Genomic DNA, 17897 nt, shown 5'->3' with positions numbered 1-17897 from the left:
TGCGGCCCCTAGGGGAAGAGGGGCGGAGGGTTCCGCGCACTGTCCTCCCCTGCGGGTATCTTCCCCGAAGCTCCCATTAGCCATTGTTCCCTGTTCCCGGCCAATGGGAGCTGCTGGGGGCGGTGCCTGGAGGCAAGGGCAGCGCACAGAACCCACTGTCCCCTCTGCCCCAGGGGCTGCAGGGACTTGGTGCCGGCCGCTTCCAGCAGTGGCGCGGGGCCTGCGGTGCCACAGGGGTGGATATCCCACGGGCCAGATCCAAAGCCCTGACAGGCTGGATCCAGCCCATGGGCCGTAGTTTGCCCACCCCTATTCTGAATAAAGACAACTCTAGGACAGCTTGAAAGATAAATTCCACTCACCTACTTACCAACCCCTTACATTTATTTAGGGGTAACCGTTGAAACATTAAAATGAATGCATATTAATAGAATTTTGTGGGCTTCCTAAAAACTCAGGAAAACAGCACCAAGAGCAGTGAAGTTAACAATATTCTGGTCAGTTTCACAGATGCTATTCAGAACATTGTGGACAGTAATGAAACGGTCAAGAATTCTTAACAATTACTTATAGCTTTCCTAAGGAGCAGAATGAACAGCAGAGGCAGGCACTGGAATTACTCACTACAGAGAAGGACCATAAAATGGAGACTAGGGCAAGGATAGAGTACCAGAGACCTCCTCCCCCTTCCCACCATTTCCCACACCTCTGATAGAGAAACGGAGACAAGAAACTTTGTGGGAAAGCTGGAGAAGCAAAGAGAGAGAAAGCCCCTTTTCCTCTCCACCAGTTTGGGAGGGGGTCATTGAAGCCTGACATTTACAATATACCTATTAGCCAGAGGCTGATAGAGAGCTCTAGAATCATAGAATATCAGGGTTGGAAGGGACCTCAGGAGGTCATCTAGTCCAACCCCCTCCTCAAAGCAGGACCAATCCCCAACTAAATCATCCCAGCCAGGGCTTTGTCAAGCCGGGCCTTACAAATCTCTAAGGAAGGAGATTCCACCACCTCCTTAAGTAATCCATTCCAGTGCTTCACCACCCTCCTAGTGAAAAAGTTTTTTCCTAATATCCAACCTAAACCTCCTCCACTGCAACTTGAGACCATTACTCCTTGTTCTGTCATGTGGTACCACTGAGAACAGTCTAGATCCATCCTCTTTGGAACCCCCTTTCAGGTAGCTGAAAGCAGCTATCAAATCCCCCCTCATTCTTCTCTTCTGCAGACTAAACAATCCCAGTTCCCCCAGCCTCTCCTCATGAGTCATGTGCTCCAGCCACCTAATCATTTTTGTTGCCCTCCGCTGGACTCTTCCAATTTTTCCACATCCTTCTTGTAGTGTGGGGCCCAAAACTGAACACAGTACTCCAGATGAGGCCTCACCAATACAGAATAGAGGGGAATGATCACGTCCCTCGAGCTGCTGGCAATGCCCCTACTTATACAGCCCAAAATGCTGTTAGCCTTCTTGGCAACAAGGAGACACGGTTGACTCATATCCAGCTTCTTGTCCACTGTAACCCCTAGGTCCTTTTCTGCAGAACTGCTGCCTAGCCATTTGGTCCCTAATCTGTAACAGTGCATGGGATTCTTCCGTCCTAAGTGCAGGACTCTGCACTTATCCTTGTTGAACCTCATCAGATTTCTTTTGGACCAATCCTCTAATTTGTCTAGGTCGCTCTGTATCCTATCTACCACTCCTCCCAGTTTAGCATCCTCTGCAAACTTGCTGAGGGTGCAGTCCACGCCATCCTCCAGATCATTAATAAAGATATTGAACAAAACCGGCCCCAGGACCGATCCTTGGGGCACTCTGGCTGCCAACTAGACATGGAGCCATTGATCACTACCCATTTAGCCCGACGATCTAGCCAGCTTTCTATCCACCTTATAGTCCATTTATCCAGCCCATACTTCTTTAACTTGCCAGCAAAAATACTGTGGAAGACCGTATCAAAAGCTTTGCTACAGTCAAGGAATAACATGTCCACTGCTTTCCCCTCATCCACAGAGCCAGTTATCTCATTATAGAAGGCAATTAGGTTAGTCAGGCATGACTTGCCCTTGGTGAATCCATGCTGACTGTTCTGATCACTTTCCTCTCCTCTAAGTGCTTCAGAATTGATTCTTTGAGGACCTGCTCCATGATTTTTCCAGGGACTGAGGTGAGACTGACTGGCCTGTAGTTCCCTGGATCCTCCTCCTTCCTTTTTTTAAAAAATGGGTACTACATTAGCCTTTTTCCAGTCATCCGGGACGTCAGCCAATCGCCATGAGTTTTCAGAGATAATGGCCAATGGCTCTACAATCGCATCCGCCAACTCCTTTAGCACCCTCGGATGCAGCGCATCCGGCCCCATGGATTTGTGCTCATCCAGCTTTTCTAAATAGTCCTGAACCACTTCTTTCTCCACAGAGGACTGGTCACCTCCTCCCCATACTGTGCTGCCCAGTGCAGTAGTCTGGGAGCCGACCTTGTTCATGAAGACAGAGGCAAAAAACGCATTGAGTACATTAGTTTTTTCCACATCCTCTGTCACTGAGCAGGGTGGAGACAAAAATCCAGTAGAAAACACAGACCTTTCCAGTGGCTAGTGGCAAAGACAATTAGCTTCTCACCAGGGACCACTCCTCAATATTACTGGGGAACCTCCCACCTTTCAAATTTCTCAGCAAGTAGATATAACAAGGCCTGAAATTTGTCAGTCTCTGCATGAGAGGGTAGTTCAGTCTGCATATCTATTCATGACATCTGTGTTTAGTGAGATTAGACAATGGTGCCTGGCAGTGTGGTGAAAAGAATGGAAGCCACCATTCAACTCAATTTACAAAGGCCACCAAATAACATATTATCCCCACTTTACCAAGGAAAAATTGAAGGAAAATTGTCTTATAGACCAAAGCCAAATTTGAACCAGTAATCTTATAGGTGAGAAGCTCCGGAACATCACATACTTCCGAGTCTAACATTTTCTGAGGGTTAAATTGTGCACATGGTCATACAAATTCCCTATTTTCCCTGTACTCACCCTATTTTTGATATTTCCATGGGAACTCCCCCAGGGAAGCCATAAACGTTGCTATTCCTGCACAGAGCATTTCCTCAGCAGCAGAAGAATACTGAAACAATCCTAATTTCACTTTATAGGCTGGAAGCATGTGTAATGGTAGAAAGGTTAATGGTAGAAAGGTAAGGGAGGTGTCAATTTATAAAAAGCTATAGAATCATAATTTCAATGTTGTCACTCTCTACAGTGTGGCCGGAGGACTCATTGCCCCCGCCCCATCCTGGCTTCCAACTTCAGGACCTCTTTGGTTGGTGGTAATGTTGATAATGTTGTCAGAAGTTGGTTGAGTTGGGTATCACTCAAATGCCCTTTCTCCTACAAACATATTGGTACCAAGCATGACAAACCTAAAACACTTGCATAGATAAACATTTTTTTCAAATATCTTAATTATACTAACATGGGCACGTCAAACATGCAGCTCTCACAAAGTTAAATTGTGGCTCTTGACTGATAGTATTGTATTACCAGTTAATGCTTAGAACGAGACATGGATTAATATTTTAATGTTTCAGATTACTATATAAACAGAATCAAGTATCAGAGGGTAGCCGTGTTAGTCTGTATCCACAAAAACAACAAGGATTCTGGTGGCATCTTAAAGACTAACAGATGTATTTGGGCATGAGCTTTCGTGGGTAAAAAACCCACTTCTTCAGATGCATGAAGTGAGATTTTGTTACCCACGAAAGCTCATGCCCAAATACATCTGTTAGTCTTTAAGGTGCCATCAGACTCCTTGTTTTTATATAAATGGAAGGATTGCTTTAAGCTGATTTGCCATTATTGGTTTAAAAAAAAAAAAAAGCAGTTTAGTGGTATTGATCATCAGCTTTGTTTATTATGCAAAGAATAATAATGAGGCACTTTTTAAGATTTTAGCATCTAACCAGAAGTTAGCTGAATCCATCCACAAGTGGTTTGCATATACATAACATACGTGTGTTTGAAATAATTTACCAACGTGTACAGGACTTGCGAGACCAGTTCCACACATCAATCTCTCGATGACCTACTGCATACGATGGAGAGCTGCAATATCGCAGAACGAATCAAGCAACTTGATCAGGTTGAATCGACAGCAAAGCCAACTTTTGGGATGGTACGGTGACACATGAAGATGGTCGAGTCTTCGCTGCTATTTATTCGATCTGTGAGACTGCTAATTGGAATTTGTACTTTGCAGCACTGGAAGACTATGTGAAATACTTTGTTTTAGATTTAATCAACTATTCTGCAATGCTTGCCTGGTACCTTGCTAAAATAAGAAGTGTGGAAGAGTCTGACACTGACATATGGGAAGAATTTTGAAAAGGAAATTGGGCAGTTAAAAGGTTGTCAGTTCCCTTCTGTGCACTTGGTTCAGATGAAGTCCTAAAACATGAAAACAGAGCAATGAAAGTTGTTGGGGGTAGGTGGCCATAATAGCCACCAAATGTCTTTCCTGACAACTCCAGAACTCCATCGAATTTTGAACAAAAACATTAAGCACGGAAATAACCCAGAAGTAACCAAGCACCATCTAGACTCATTAGGTACTGTTAAATGCCAAGAAAGGGCAATTTTAAGCTACCGGATGAGCTTACTTGAATCGCATTAGCATATGACAGATCAGAGCTCATTACTATCATGATGAAAGCAGTATTCAGTGATAAGATAGCTGAAGATGTCAGTCGAATGAAGCCTTCAAAACCCAGAGTCATGACCCAAAGAATTATCCAAGGCTCTGTCAATCTATGGGGCCCGGTCAAGACAGACTAAAGTTGTGTTTGTATGCAAAGGAAGTCAGAGCAAAGGTGTCATGGACTATTACAAAGTTAACTATAGGTCATTGTTTGCTTGTCTCCTGGTCTTGTCCAGATCTCATCATGATGTTGATCTACAAGATTGGGAAAGTAGTTCTCCATGATAGCACAATCGACATTTGAATGCCACAGAACAATGCATACATGCTAGGCGAAAAGCAAATTAATGCTCCTCTTGCATGGTCTTCCTAAGCCAGCACCTACAGACAACATGATCAGTATGTTATGATAGCAAAGGCCTTTCAATGTAGCAATCATACATGATACGGCTGAAGAATAAGCTCTCAACAAACCAGAAACTGTAAATATCTGCCCCAGATTTGGCTGAATATTTCAGTATGAGGTTACAAAGAAAATACTGGACCTATGACAAAAGTCCACCTCATGTTTAACACCTGTGCAGAAGAATCAATTAAAAATAATACCAGAAAGAAGACACTGAGGTATTGCATCTGCCCAATACAAAAATCACTGACTCAACAAATATCTTCAATGTCACAATGAAGAAGCTACCGTCTCATATTTGCATGAAGGAAGAGTTAACCACATACTTTGCAGAAAAAACACTATTATGCTTTTACATTGCTCAAAGAATTTTGCTGTTGCACGGAGTAATAAAGCTATGTTCTCAAGCTCTTCAGTGGTGTTTCTTTGTAGTTCCCATGAGGAGATTGACACTAAAATTATCTTTCATGCCATCAAATGTCACAAAGAGGTGCTACTGTTCTAGTGCTCTCTGAGAGAAACTACCCAAGCCTTCAGCAAGATTCTGTTTCTGTTCCTCAGCAGGAGGAACAACATTGCTGTATATCCCTCAGAGATGTGTTCCTATCATTTGGACCTGCTGCCGCACGGCCAGGTTTCCATGCCCTTACAGCATGTGATACTGGAAGGCTGGCTGGAAAGACCAAATGATCTTACTGAAAGACATTTGATTCAGCCTCCAAAGACTCTAAAGGTGCTCGTAATGGCTGAGACAGTCATTGATGAGTCAAATGAACTGTAGGCATTCCTATGCCAAGTTTACCATTTGAAGACCAACATTACAACACTTGCAGAGCTATGTTGATGGATGTTTTCCCAGAAATGGACAAATGAAGAAAAACTGCCACCAAAAAGGGGTGTATTTATACTTGCTATCAAGAGGGCAAATCATCAAGCAATGGCATGGCTCTTCAATGATTGAGTGCATCCAAAACTACCCTCCCCAGCCGACGTGGATGTGTCTTTGGTGTGATCAGTCCATCCTTCGTTATGTCTGAAGTTACACAAGCTCCCAAAAATCAATCCTTCAGTTAATCAAATGCTTGTGTACAAAGACCAGATGATCACCACCCTGCAAATGTTCAGCCAGCAGCCTACCTTGTACATAGCAAGGATCAGTGTGACAACATGTCTAGCAGCGGTGCTGTAGATAAGAGTTGACACTGACAATGAAAAAAATGTTTTCGGTTCTACACGCCCAGGCTAGCTTCCCTAGGATTAGCCAAGATGCATGTCTTTTATGTAAGCAATGCATCCCTGTGTGAAAGTATAATTTAAAAAAAAAGTTGACTTTTAAACATTTTCTCAACTGTTTATCTACATAATTGTTCTAGGTTTGTCTATTTTGTACCATTTTGTTTGTGGGAGATGGCCTTTTGAAAGAAAGAAATGGGTTGAGTTGGTTATCAGAGGACATTATTTATCAAAATTTCCACCAACCAGAAGACCTGAAGCTGGGGGAAGAGTCTCCCAACTGCAACACCGCAAACGGTGACATCACAGAAATTATGATTCTGTGGATTTTTATGAATCAATTGACACCTCTCTTTCCCTTCTACCACTAACCGTGGAATGAGATTTTACCACATTCTGCTCCCAGACTATTACAACTCCTGTTGCAGTACGAGGAAAGTGTTCTGTGCAAGAGCCAAGTAGGTGTGATCCCCCAAAGGTGGAGATGGGAGAGTAATATTTATCTTTCTTCTTCCAACTCTCTAGCAGAGGATCCCTTGTGCTTCCTCCCCAACCCACAGAACCCTTCCTTATACTTCAAAATGAGTAGCAGTGAAACTGACTAAGACATCATCAATTCCCCTTTACAGCTAGGAAAGTACTATGAACAGCAACAGCAGTGCAGGTGTAATCCTGAGTAGGAAAAAAGCAGGAGGGGTGGGGAGTAGGAAATGGCAATGCAAAGACAAGAGGAAATGGGAGGAAAACAAAAGGGAAACTGGGTGAGTTGAACCCAGAAGGGACAGAAAATAGGCAACCTAGTGACAGCCTGTTAGAATCCCTTTCTCCCTGTCAGAAGAGGCTGGGAGTGCTACACAGATAGCACATGCTGCACTTATGGGAGATTATCTTGTGAGAGAACAAGAGAAGTCCTGTTTTCCAGCAACTAGCCTCAGGTTAACTGGAGCAGATTCAATATGATCCAGAGCAAGCAGCCACCAAACTTTCCCCATACAGTGGTAAGACTGTTGCGATAGGTGGAAGGGGCTCAACGGAGTTTTCAAAAGGGAAACAGAGCCACAGAAAACTGAAAAATAGGATGAATGAAGGCAACTGTATTTGATGTTGATACCTATCCAATTTGTTATTTTAGTACCCCAATAACAGAAGAAATTCAGAAATAAAAAAATAAAATTTGAAAGTGGTTAAAAAGGTGCAAGGGTGAAGAATTTCACAAGTTATAATTCAGATTTTACTGCTTTCAGACACCTTTCCCCATATACAGTTTTTGCACACACACAAATCTCACACATAACACTCTACAAGTCAATGCTTTATCCAGCAAGGATTACTTTGAAGTTTTAGAGTAGCAGCCGTGTTAGTCTGTATCTGCAAAAAGAACAGGAGTACTTGTGGCACCTTAGAGACTAACAAATTTATTAGAGCATAAGCTTTCGTGGACTACAGCCCACTTCTTCGGATGCATCCAAAGAAGTGGGCTGTAGTCCACGAAAGCTTATGCTCTAATAAATTTGTTAGTCTCTAAGGTGCCACAAGTACTCCTGTTCTTCTTTTTACTTTGAAGTTGTCAGCTATACCCAGTCTTTCCCAATTGAGCTTTGAGTGGTCATAGGCATTATTTAATTAGCAATAAGTTAGAAATAGGTAAGTCAAGTAATTTATTACATCCCCCTATAAGAGCAGATTTCTCATTTTCTAATTGCAGTTTACATTTGTGACCCAGGGACCTCTTGATGCCAACTAGCAGAGTGCACTGAGGATGCAAAAAGTTCTACAGGGATCCCCGGGGTCACATACATGCATAATAATTCACAAAATTACACCAAAAGGGTGGCATATGAGATCTCAGAGCCAGTAGCCATCAAAAATGTAAGTACAGATCATATTAAAAAGAGTTATGTATCTAAACTGGAAGTTAACTCAAAAGGTTTTGAGAATGTAAGGCAGGTAATAAGTAATTGGGTTTCAGGCAGGGGGTTAATAGAAACTTTTTATTATGTATTGTCTACTTCCCAATACAGGCCTATTTGCATATGGAACCAAAATACTAATCAAGAGAAAATTTATGGGAACAAAATAGCAGGAGGGGATCCTGTTTGAGTAAAGAAAATGGATTGTTGAAGTATATCTGAGGGATAAAGATCCCCCGCTGGATCTTTTACCACTGAGGAGTCAAGCTGATAGTGTGACTTGTCTTGAGAATGGAAGATCACAGCCAAGCCCGGCTGTAATACACTGGAAGGATTTTGGGTGAGCTTTGCCCTAGGAGACATGAAAGTAACTAGGTATACAAGTCTAGCTTCTAGAATGCGAGTTATGATTTTATTTTATATGTAACTATTTGTCTCCAATATTTCTACTTGCTATCATTTGAATCTCTACTCACTGTTAAATAAACTTTTGCTTGTTTTCACTATAAAAATATTTAAGTGCTGTCCGTTAAGTGGAGCTGCAATCTAAGGTGCACTGGTAAGCTGGGAGGTATCGTTTCACAGAATTCACAGGTAGGCTGCTCCCAAAGAGCATCCTATGGATCAAGGGCTGGACATTCCGGGGGATGCTCATAGCATGTCTATTGCTAACCTGCAGAGGGACAGCGGAACCTGTGTTGGCTAAGAGAGGAGTGTTTGTGTTCCGTATGACCAGTGGAGTCAGGGAGCTGATGGACAGCAGACACAGATAAAGCTTCTTCACACTAAGGGCAGGTGGTAGTGAGGTGTCTCACAACCCTGACTTCCCCGGGAAGTGTCATAACACTTAAATACCATGTTTCTTCTGAGAATCTGGAAACACCTTACTTAAGTATTAACCTCACTTTACAGAGGGAAAAACTGAAGTCAAGGTTAAGGGCCAATTGTAGGGACCTAAATATGCAGAACAGAATAAAAATTCCACTAGGCACCCATCTACATATTTACGGGCCTGAATACTTGTGGAAAACTTGCCCTAAGTGACTTAATCAAGATCACATTAAGTCAGTGCCAGTCAGGAAGAGGATCCAAATCTCCTAACTGCCAGTCACCTGCTCTAGTCACTAGTCCATGCTGCCTCCCTTTATTATATGGTCTTTCCCTGCACATTCCAACAAGAACCCACCTAAATAACAAAGATAAATACTAGACATTCTGTTGATTTCCGCCTCTGGAGCATCGCTTTAGGGTAGAGGCTTATGTGATATTACCAAACAGGCAGCTAAGTAACCTTGCTTAACTCCCAAAGTGCATGTGTGTTTGGTTAGCAACAATTCCTACACCATTTCCTTTACATAAACACAGAAAACACGAAGCAAAATATTTAGAGGCAAAACAGGAAAAAACCCTACAACAGAACTGTAAAGTGTTTACAAAGTTGCTAAACAATTCCCCCACCCAAAACGGTATTTATATCTATTTAGGATTTTCACAAAAATTAATTATTTGAAAGACATGGAAAAAAGGTCACTAGTTTCTCTAAACTGAATAAAATCCATCAGTAATTAAAAATTAATCTTATACCAGTGCCTTAAATATGCTCTGTGGATGTTAAAATTCATGTATTTTGTAAGAATAAGGATTTTTAATCAATTATTGTACATAATTTCTCTGCTTCAAACTCTTTTGCAGCATAATGTATGCCAGGTGCCTGATACTTTCTCCGTAAACAAAAGTTGTTGCAGTTTAGCATTGTATACAACTGTGTACAGTTGTTTCAGAAACTGAATTAAGAAAGGTGCAATGTAAATCAGAAACCCACTCAACTCCTCTCTCAGTGTCAACATCTGACATTTGGGTTTTGGACCTCCTCCCTCCTCTCAAAAACTATTTTAACCATTTACTATCCACAACAGTTTGGATCTTAGATCTGGTATATCCTTGCAGGTTATGTATTCTCTGCTGCACAAACCCAGGGGGACACGGTTTAAGTTGTGAACAGTTCTGAACAGGAATTGATATGATTGCAAAGAATCCAAAGTCAATATGACATCCAGGATGGTTGTTTTATACACCCTCTTTTATATAGAGATATACAAGATTATTGAGATACAAGGATAAAGTTAAGGTACCCCAAACCATTAACCCTGCATTTTCTATATAGTAACCACATTTTTTCCCCCTTAACTTGAGTTTCCTAGCTTTCAGATGTTCATTTTTAAAAGCAAAGATACTCTTAAGTTATTGATATTTATTTAGAACCTTAATTCTAATTCAACAGTGTTTGGGACTCTGCAATAAGCCAACAGCTAAACATTTCCTATTTTATTCAGAATTAACTGGTTTTTAATTAATGTATTGCTGCAAACCTCCACAGCAGAAAATCCCTTAAATAAATTTGATCTAAATACTAGAGACTTTTCCCACATGCCTCCAGTCAAATACTTCAAAGAGGAATACATTTGTTACCAAATAGTGAACAGGTTTTTAGAAGATGCTAAGTGATCTGCTTGTAGCAAGCTCTCAGATTTCAATAACAGTTGCTCCATGTCATAAGGATTATTGGAGGGGAGGGGGTGTGCAGTGATTAGCTACAACAGTTACATTGAAAAACTCCATGCACATCAATGAAAATTGTTTACTGTTAATTCCAAATCAGAAGCAGAATGTCAAACTAGTCTCACAGGAGGAAGTGTGCCAGGAGTTACAGAAATTTAATGCTTGCATAAGTGCTGAAAACAGTCAGATTCAGGATTGGTCCTGCATGATTTCTCCTTCTAACAAATGACAATTGAGGCATTCAAGACTGTGAAGGGTGAAATTAGTAAAGACAGAAAAGCATCTTGTTTTTCTCTTTCTTGTAGCAAAAGAAGAAAGACTATGAAATTAAAAGAATATATTCAGAATAATGAAAATAGAAAAATTTTAAAAGGCAGTCTCATGGCAAATCTACTTCTGAGGAAGGCCATGGGTAAACTATAGCTTTATAATAAAGAGGACTGAATGATGTTATAAATCACATGAACATTTGCAACTACAAAAGTAATCAAATAATATGCTTCAGGATATTAGCCTGCAGGGGTCAAGAAATTTTTTTTCCAAGCTGTGGTACAAATATTACAATAGAGTAGGTGCTTTATATCTGTTCTTTGCCTCTCTGAAGCATCCACATATGATACTGCTGAAGGTAAGATGCCATTTTAGATTAAAAAAAAAAAGAAGAAGAATTGACATTGATTGGTCAAACAAACATGTAGGGTTACAATATGACCAACACTCCTGAGTGGGTATTTTAAAAAGCCCCTCCCCCAATTACAGCCTTACGTAGACTACCCTGACCTTGCGTCCAGACACACAAAAGTAGCAGCACAGCACACACGCTAACCCCTTCAACACACATGCCTGCCAAGCTGTCAGGCAGGGAGTGGAGGAAAATGGATAGCACTTGGCACTATCATACAACCCACCAGCCAATACCATGGGTGTCAACGTGCTTGTGGTATAGGTGAGGAGCAAGTTATTACCACACCCTTCCCCCATAGTAAGAAGAAATGGAGGGAGTTGTGCCTTGGAGGTGTGTTTGAAGCACAGGCTATTCAGTAGATGTGCAATTTACAGACCACCTTTTGCTCAAGGTGGTACTTCGAAGCACCATTTAGGCCTAGCGATTTTCCCCATAGATGCTAAAAAAATTCATACTGGCATACGACTACTGGCAAAACAACAGGACAGTCTTTAGTCTGCAATCTAAAATAATTTGAAGAGAGGTTTAGACAATATAATTGTTTAAAACTGCTCTCTTCAAATGTCATCTAAAGAAATCCAGCATCAGCTGTTAAGCATACGTAAGATAGACACATACTTAAAGTACTAGTACAGGGATGGCGTGCCAAAGGTTGCTGATCTCTGTACCAGTACATCAATACTCAATGCTTTACCCAGTTAGTGTTATGCATGTGAGAATGAAGGCTGTTAAGCCATCTGGTAAATATCAGCGTGCAAGCAGTGGGCCACTTTGCTGGTTCAATAAACCAGTGGTTCTCAACCCTGGCAGTATGCAGATGTTTTTCAGGGGGTATATCAACTCATCTAGATATTCGCTTAATTTTACAACAGGCTACAGAAAAAAGCACTAGCAAAGTCAGTACAAACTAAAATTTCATACAATAAAATGTTTATATTGCTCTATATACACTATACACTGAAATGTAAGTACAATATCATATTCCAGTTGATTTTATAATTATAGGGTAAAAATGAGCAACTAAACAATTTTTCAGTAACAGTTTGCTGACACTTCTGTATTTTTATGCCTGATTTTGCACACAAGTAGTTTTAAGTGAGGTGAAACTTGGGGGTATGCAAGACAAATCAGACTCCTGAAAGGGATGCAGTAGTTTGGAAAGGTTGAGAGCCACTGAAATAAACAGTGAAATATAGATATGCAAAGGCATGTTTATCTGTTCCAGTAAAATAGTGACTACTATGTCCACTGGATAACAAATTCATAATGACAGCCTACGTATCTAATTTATAGTAATTAAAGACAACTGAGAGCAGATTTTGGCCACAGTAGTTTTAGAATATTAACATCTAGCTATGTGTGCGCCAACAACATATTACATATTACTTTTAATATACTCTATTATATCCATTTTTTCAAGATACCAACCAAGTAATATGAATGCCTTCACCATCAGTAATTTAGCATACAAGTCAAATATGATTCAGAGAGTTCACACCCCTAAATAAGAAGAGTTTTGTAAATACATTAGGCACAGTAGAAAGACCACAGAAAGCGTAAGCCCATTACTTAATGGGGAAAGAGAGCTAACAGCACATGACATTTAATGAAGCATTTAATGCCCATTTTACTTCAGTCTTCACTACAGAGGTTAATTGAGATCCGATGCCTAGCACAATTAATATTAACAATGAGTGGGAAGGAACAAAATCCAGAATGTAGAAAAAACAGGCTAAAGAATATTTAGATAAGTTATATGTATTCAAGTCAATAGGACCTGATGAAATTCACCCTACAGTATTTAAGGAACTAGCTGAAGCAATCTTGGAACCATTAGTAATTATCTTTGAGAACTCATGGAGCACACATGAAGTCCCAAAAGATTAGAGAAGGACAAACATACTACCTATTTTTAGAGGGAACAAAGAGAACCTGGGAATTATAGACCAGACAGCCTAACTTTGAAACCTGGAAAGATATAATTATTAAACAATTTGTAAGCACGTCCAGGATAACAGGGTATTAAGTAATATCCAACATGGATTTGTTAAGAACAAATCATGCTAAACCAACCTAATTTCCTTCACTGACCAGGCTAGTGAATGGGAGAGTAGGGGGGGAAGCAGTAGACATAATTTATCTTTATTTGAGTAAGACTTTTGATGCAGCCCCACATGACAGTCTCATAAGCAGATCACATTTCCATAGTTTAGATTAAATTACTAGAAGGTGGTTGCATAACTAGTTGAAAGGAAAAAAAAAAACACTCAAAGTTTATCAATGGTTCATTGTCAAAGAGGGAGGATGTGTCTAGTGGCATTCTGCTGGGATCCGTCCTGGGTCCAGCATTATTCAATATTTTCAAGAATAACTTAGAAAATGGTTCAGAGAGAATGCTTATAAATTTTGTGGATGACACCCAGCTGGGAGAGGTTGCAAGCACCTTGGAGGACAAGATTAAAACTCAAAGTGACCTCAACAAATTGGAGAGCTGGTCTGAAATCATCAAAATGAAATTTAAAAAAGTCTAAAGTACGGCACTTAGGAAGGAAAAAAATCTAAGGCACAAATACAAAATGGTGAATCTTTGGCCAGACAGTTGCACCGCTGAAAAGAATCTGGGGAAGCATAGTGGTACGAGCAGGGTCCTAGAGCTCGGGCTCCAGCCCAAGCCCAGAAGTCTACACAGCAATGAAACAGCCCGAGTTGTCTGGCACAGTCCAACCACAAGTTTTTCTCTGCAGTGTAGATGTACCCTACAAGGATAGCTAAGTACTGGATAGGCTTCCCTGTGTAATCCCAGTCACTGGAGGCTTTTAAGAACAGGTTAGACAAACACCTATCAGGGATGGTCTAGGTATACTTGATCCTGCATCTGTGCAGGGAATGGACTAGATGACCTCAAGGTCCCTTCTAGCCCTATGTTTCTACAAAATATTGATTAATAAACAAATAGGCTAGGTGGAGCAGTGGGCTAATGCATTAGCTTTTCACCTACAAAAGTATAGTTTTAAGTTCTGTTACATTCTAGGTAATTAAGTTTTTATCTTATTCTAGGTCCCACTGTCATTGGTTTACTTCACATAGTTACCACACAATTTCTTGTAAGTGCATTTACTGCTCAGTTCTGTTTCTCCTGAAAGATTCACAAAGATATTTAGGTTCCTAACTTTCACTGATTTCAATGGAAGTTGGAGTCTAGATAGCTTTGTGATCTGGGCTTTAGTGCAGATCAGGACTGAAGTACATTAGTAGAGGAGTGTGAAAGAAAATTCGTACAGCTATTTGCAATTCAGCTAGCTCAAGGCTGGGGGTGTGGGGTGCAAATGCAGCTGGTTGGGGCTCAATGGGGTGAGGGTCTGGGTGCAAGGGTCTTGTCAGGGTAGTCCAGGTGCATAGGCATTGGGGCTTATCGCAGTTGGGTTTCCTGTATGTTGGGCTCAGCTGTCAGTGGTCTGAGTGCAGGGGTGGGGGGTCTGGATGCGGGAGGGGGCACTTGGTGGAGAGGGCTGGAGGTGGGGGGGAGGTCTCGGCAGGGAGGGCCGGATGGTGGGGGCATCCGGATGCACAGGGCTAGGCAGCTGAGGGAGCAGCTCCCCGCACGGCTGAGGAGAAATGGGGACAGGAAGCAGGGGCAAGGGGGAGGAGGGGTGCGGAGCCAGTGGAAGATTCTAGGGGTGGGTCTGACCCAGACCCAGCCACTCCATGCAGGGAAAGTGCGCTCCTTCCACACCCCCAGCCCAGCTGGGACTAGCCGCTGAGCCCACTGCAGGGTAGGAGCCACCGCCTGGGACATCCCAAGTCCTGGGTGGGGCTAGGGAGGGTTAGGGTTGGGGCAGGGAGTAAGTCTTGACAGGGGTGTCCAGAGCTTGCGGGGAGGGTCTGACCCAACACCAGCCAGGATGCCTTCAGCCCTCCCCTCACAGTTATTTACCTCTCCGCCAGCTGCTCCAGGTGCCCAAAACCACATGCCCACGTTGCTGGGGAAGGATACATGAACACTCTTGCAGCTTCCCTTTGCTTCCCCATCAGAAAGTCATATTTCTTCAGGGACGCAAAGAAATCTGCAAATTCTACATGCACACAATTGTGTAGAATTCCCCCGGAGCATTATTTGTAGCATTCTAATTACAAACTGAACATTCGAGTCCAATCTGCCTTCATACAACATGAGAAACATGAACAATGATATAGAAATATTGTATCAAGAAAGTCTTCAAAACCAGTTACCATTTACATAGAAAGTTATATGCATATAGGTGATTTTCGGGGATGTGTGGAAGAATGTGAAGGGAATAGTCAAAGAAAATGATTGTGCATAAGGAGAAAACTTTTAGTACACTGTTCTATAAATACTGCACCTTCAATCCTGGTATAAGTTATTTTCCGCCTCCTCATTCAACACAAAATTCTCTCTTTTTTTAAAGTAGCACCTGGCCACCGCTTTATTTCATTATACCAATGCCAAACCCAAGTCTTCCACACTTATCTCTAAGGCACTGTCTATGCAGAGAACTTTATGAAGCTTTTCCCACCTGTACCATTCCCAACTCACTTGATCAGTGGCAGCCCTAGTACAGAGAAGGTTCAGATGTTTTCCAGCATTTTTACTACTGTCTCAGCTAAAGCCATTCCTCATTGGTAAAAATGCTGAAGTCCTCCAGAACCTTGTCTATGGTAGGGCTCCCATTGATTCTAACACTGGCTCAGCAAAACTGATATGACTTTTTTTGTTTTTATTCCTGATGTAAATAAAACAGAATGATTGACAGAAGACTGGCACCTAACAGAAGGCCTGCTTCAAGATAAAAAGCATTACATAATGTATAAGTAGTTACATAGTGTGAAGGCTAGAAGGTGGTATGGTGCACCACTCAAAGAACATTATGGTATTTGGATATCAAAGCAAGAAGAGCCTTGTGCTATATATGATTTTCTCCCTTCGCCCAAGCATGAACCCTGTAGTCTAAATGCTTTTAATTATCTGCAAGTGATCAGAAGTGCGTGAAATAAAATAGGAAGGAAAGGTGTGTGGATATTTGTAGTTTCCCTTTAGTACCAGTCTTTACTCACAAGGTGAGCACAGATGCTGGATATTGCAACTTGTAAAACAAGACTATCATTAATGAGAAACTTTAGTTTCTCTTTTCTTCACACAACTACATTACTTTACTCCCTACAGATACTTAAGATCATTTAGACTAGCCGATTCACGTTTAAAAGGAGGGAGACCATCACAATCCCATATATCCCAAGACAAATCTTACTTTGGTATCTAAGCACCGTAACCTACCTTAAAAAGGTTCCTAAATTCCTCCATCCTTGGGATTTTTGTAACCGAATTATTTCCTTCCCTTTAGGGAGGGGAGGGGAGGGAAGGGGAAGTAGGAGGCTCCCTCATTGGTGGAGGTAGCAGTCAAACAGAGCAATAGTACTGCTTTAGAGAGGGTTTTTGTTGATGGTGTGCGGAATCCAATGACTGTGTTACAGACACATGGGAAGGGAGCGAAATCGCCCCTGGCACACCCCTGAGCCTCCCTCGGGCCGCCCCGAGCCCGAAACACGCCCCCCGCCTCCCCCCGCCCAGGGATGAGTAATAAGATTTCCGCCCAGGGGGTGGCCGCTACTCGGAGCGGGGCCCGGGCCCTGGGCCGGCTACCAGCGGGCGAGGCCCGCTCCTCACTCAAAGGCTTCGGCGGCGACTCTCCTCCCCCCCGGAGACGAAACGCGAGGGGGGGGGGCAGCCTCTCAGCTCGCGCCCCGTCCCCTCCAGCCGGCCGTGGCGGGGACTCACTTGTGTCAGCTTCGCTGCCTCCGCTCCCTGCTCGCAGGGCCCCTGTTCCGGGCCAGCTGCCTCGCAATCACTTCCGATAGGTCAAAGGTTAGCGCCGCCTGCCGCCACCATAGGGACAGGCAGCGTTCCAGCCTCCTGCCCTTGGACGGTTTACCAAGCCCAAGTCCCAACATGCAATGGGCCACGGCAGCCCGTGTCAGCAGGAAGTAGTGCATGCTGGGAGATGTAGTTCGCACCAGGCCCTCTACAGGCCTGGAGACCGCTAGAAAGGACTGCTCCACCACGGTGGAAATAAGGATAGGTAATGGAGGGCAGTGTTGTGTCCCCGTTGGTGGATGGCTGTATTGCCAGCCCCAACTAGCCAAAGCTCATGAGTCCAGCATTCAACCCAAAAAATAATCACTGGCTTAAAAAAATTCCCAAGGATTTTAAGAATAATACATTTGGGTTCTTTTTATTTGCCATCTGGTTTATCAACCTTCAGGGCTCGCATTTTCAGGTTTTTTCTTGCAATGATACAGGGCTAAAAAGTTACTTTTAAAAAAAAATAATAGCTGAGATTCAGATCAATCTCAACAGTTCAAAGACTTGTAAGTAAATTAAGCTGTCTTGGGA

General features: G+C 42.3%; 1 protein-coding gene across 2 annotated transcripts in view; it reads right to left on the bottom strand.

The window, feature by feature from the left end:
- The window catches only part of ELOC (elongin C), a 31948-nt gene extending 14560 nt beyond the window's left edge, over window positions 1-17388 (bottom strand). The window contains exon 1 of one of the 2 annotated variants that reach the window (XM_054017536.1): window positions 17283-17388. The gene's annotated coding sequence lies outside the window, so the exon portion shown is untranslated. Of the gene's footprint in view, window positions 1-16781; window positions 16923-17282 lie in introns of those variants that run through there. The other variant, XM_054017537.1, reaches the window with a different exon arrangement.
- Window positions 17389-17897: the final 509 nt, after the last annotated feature.

The sequence above is a fragment of the Malaclemys terrapin genome, chromosome 2 (genome assembly GCF_027887155.1).
Source record: "Malaclemys terrapin pileata isolate rMalTer1 chromosome 2, rMalTer1.hap1, whole genome shotgun sequence".
Taxonomy (NCBI): Eukaryota; Metazoa; Chordata; order Testudines; family Emydidae; genus Malaclemys; species Malaclemys terrapin.
This window is presented reverse-complemented; position numbering and strand designations above follow the sequence as displayed.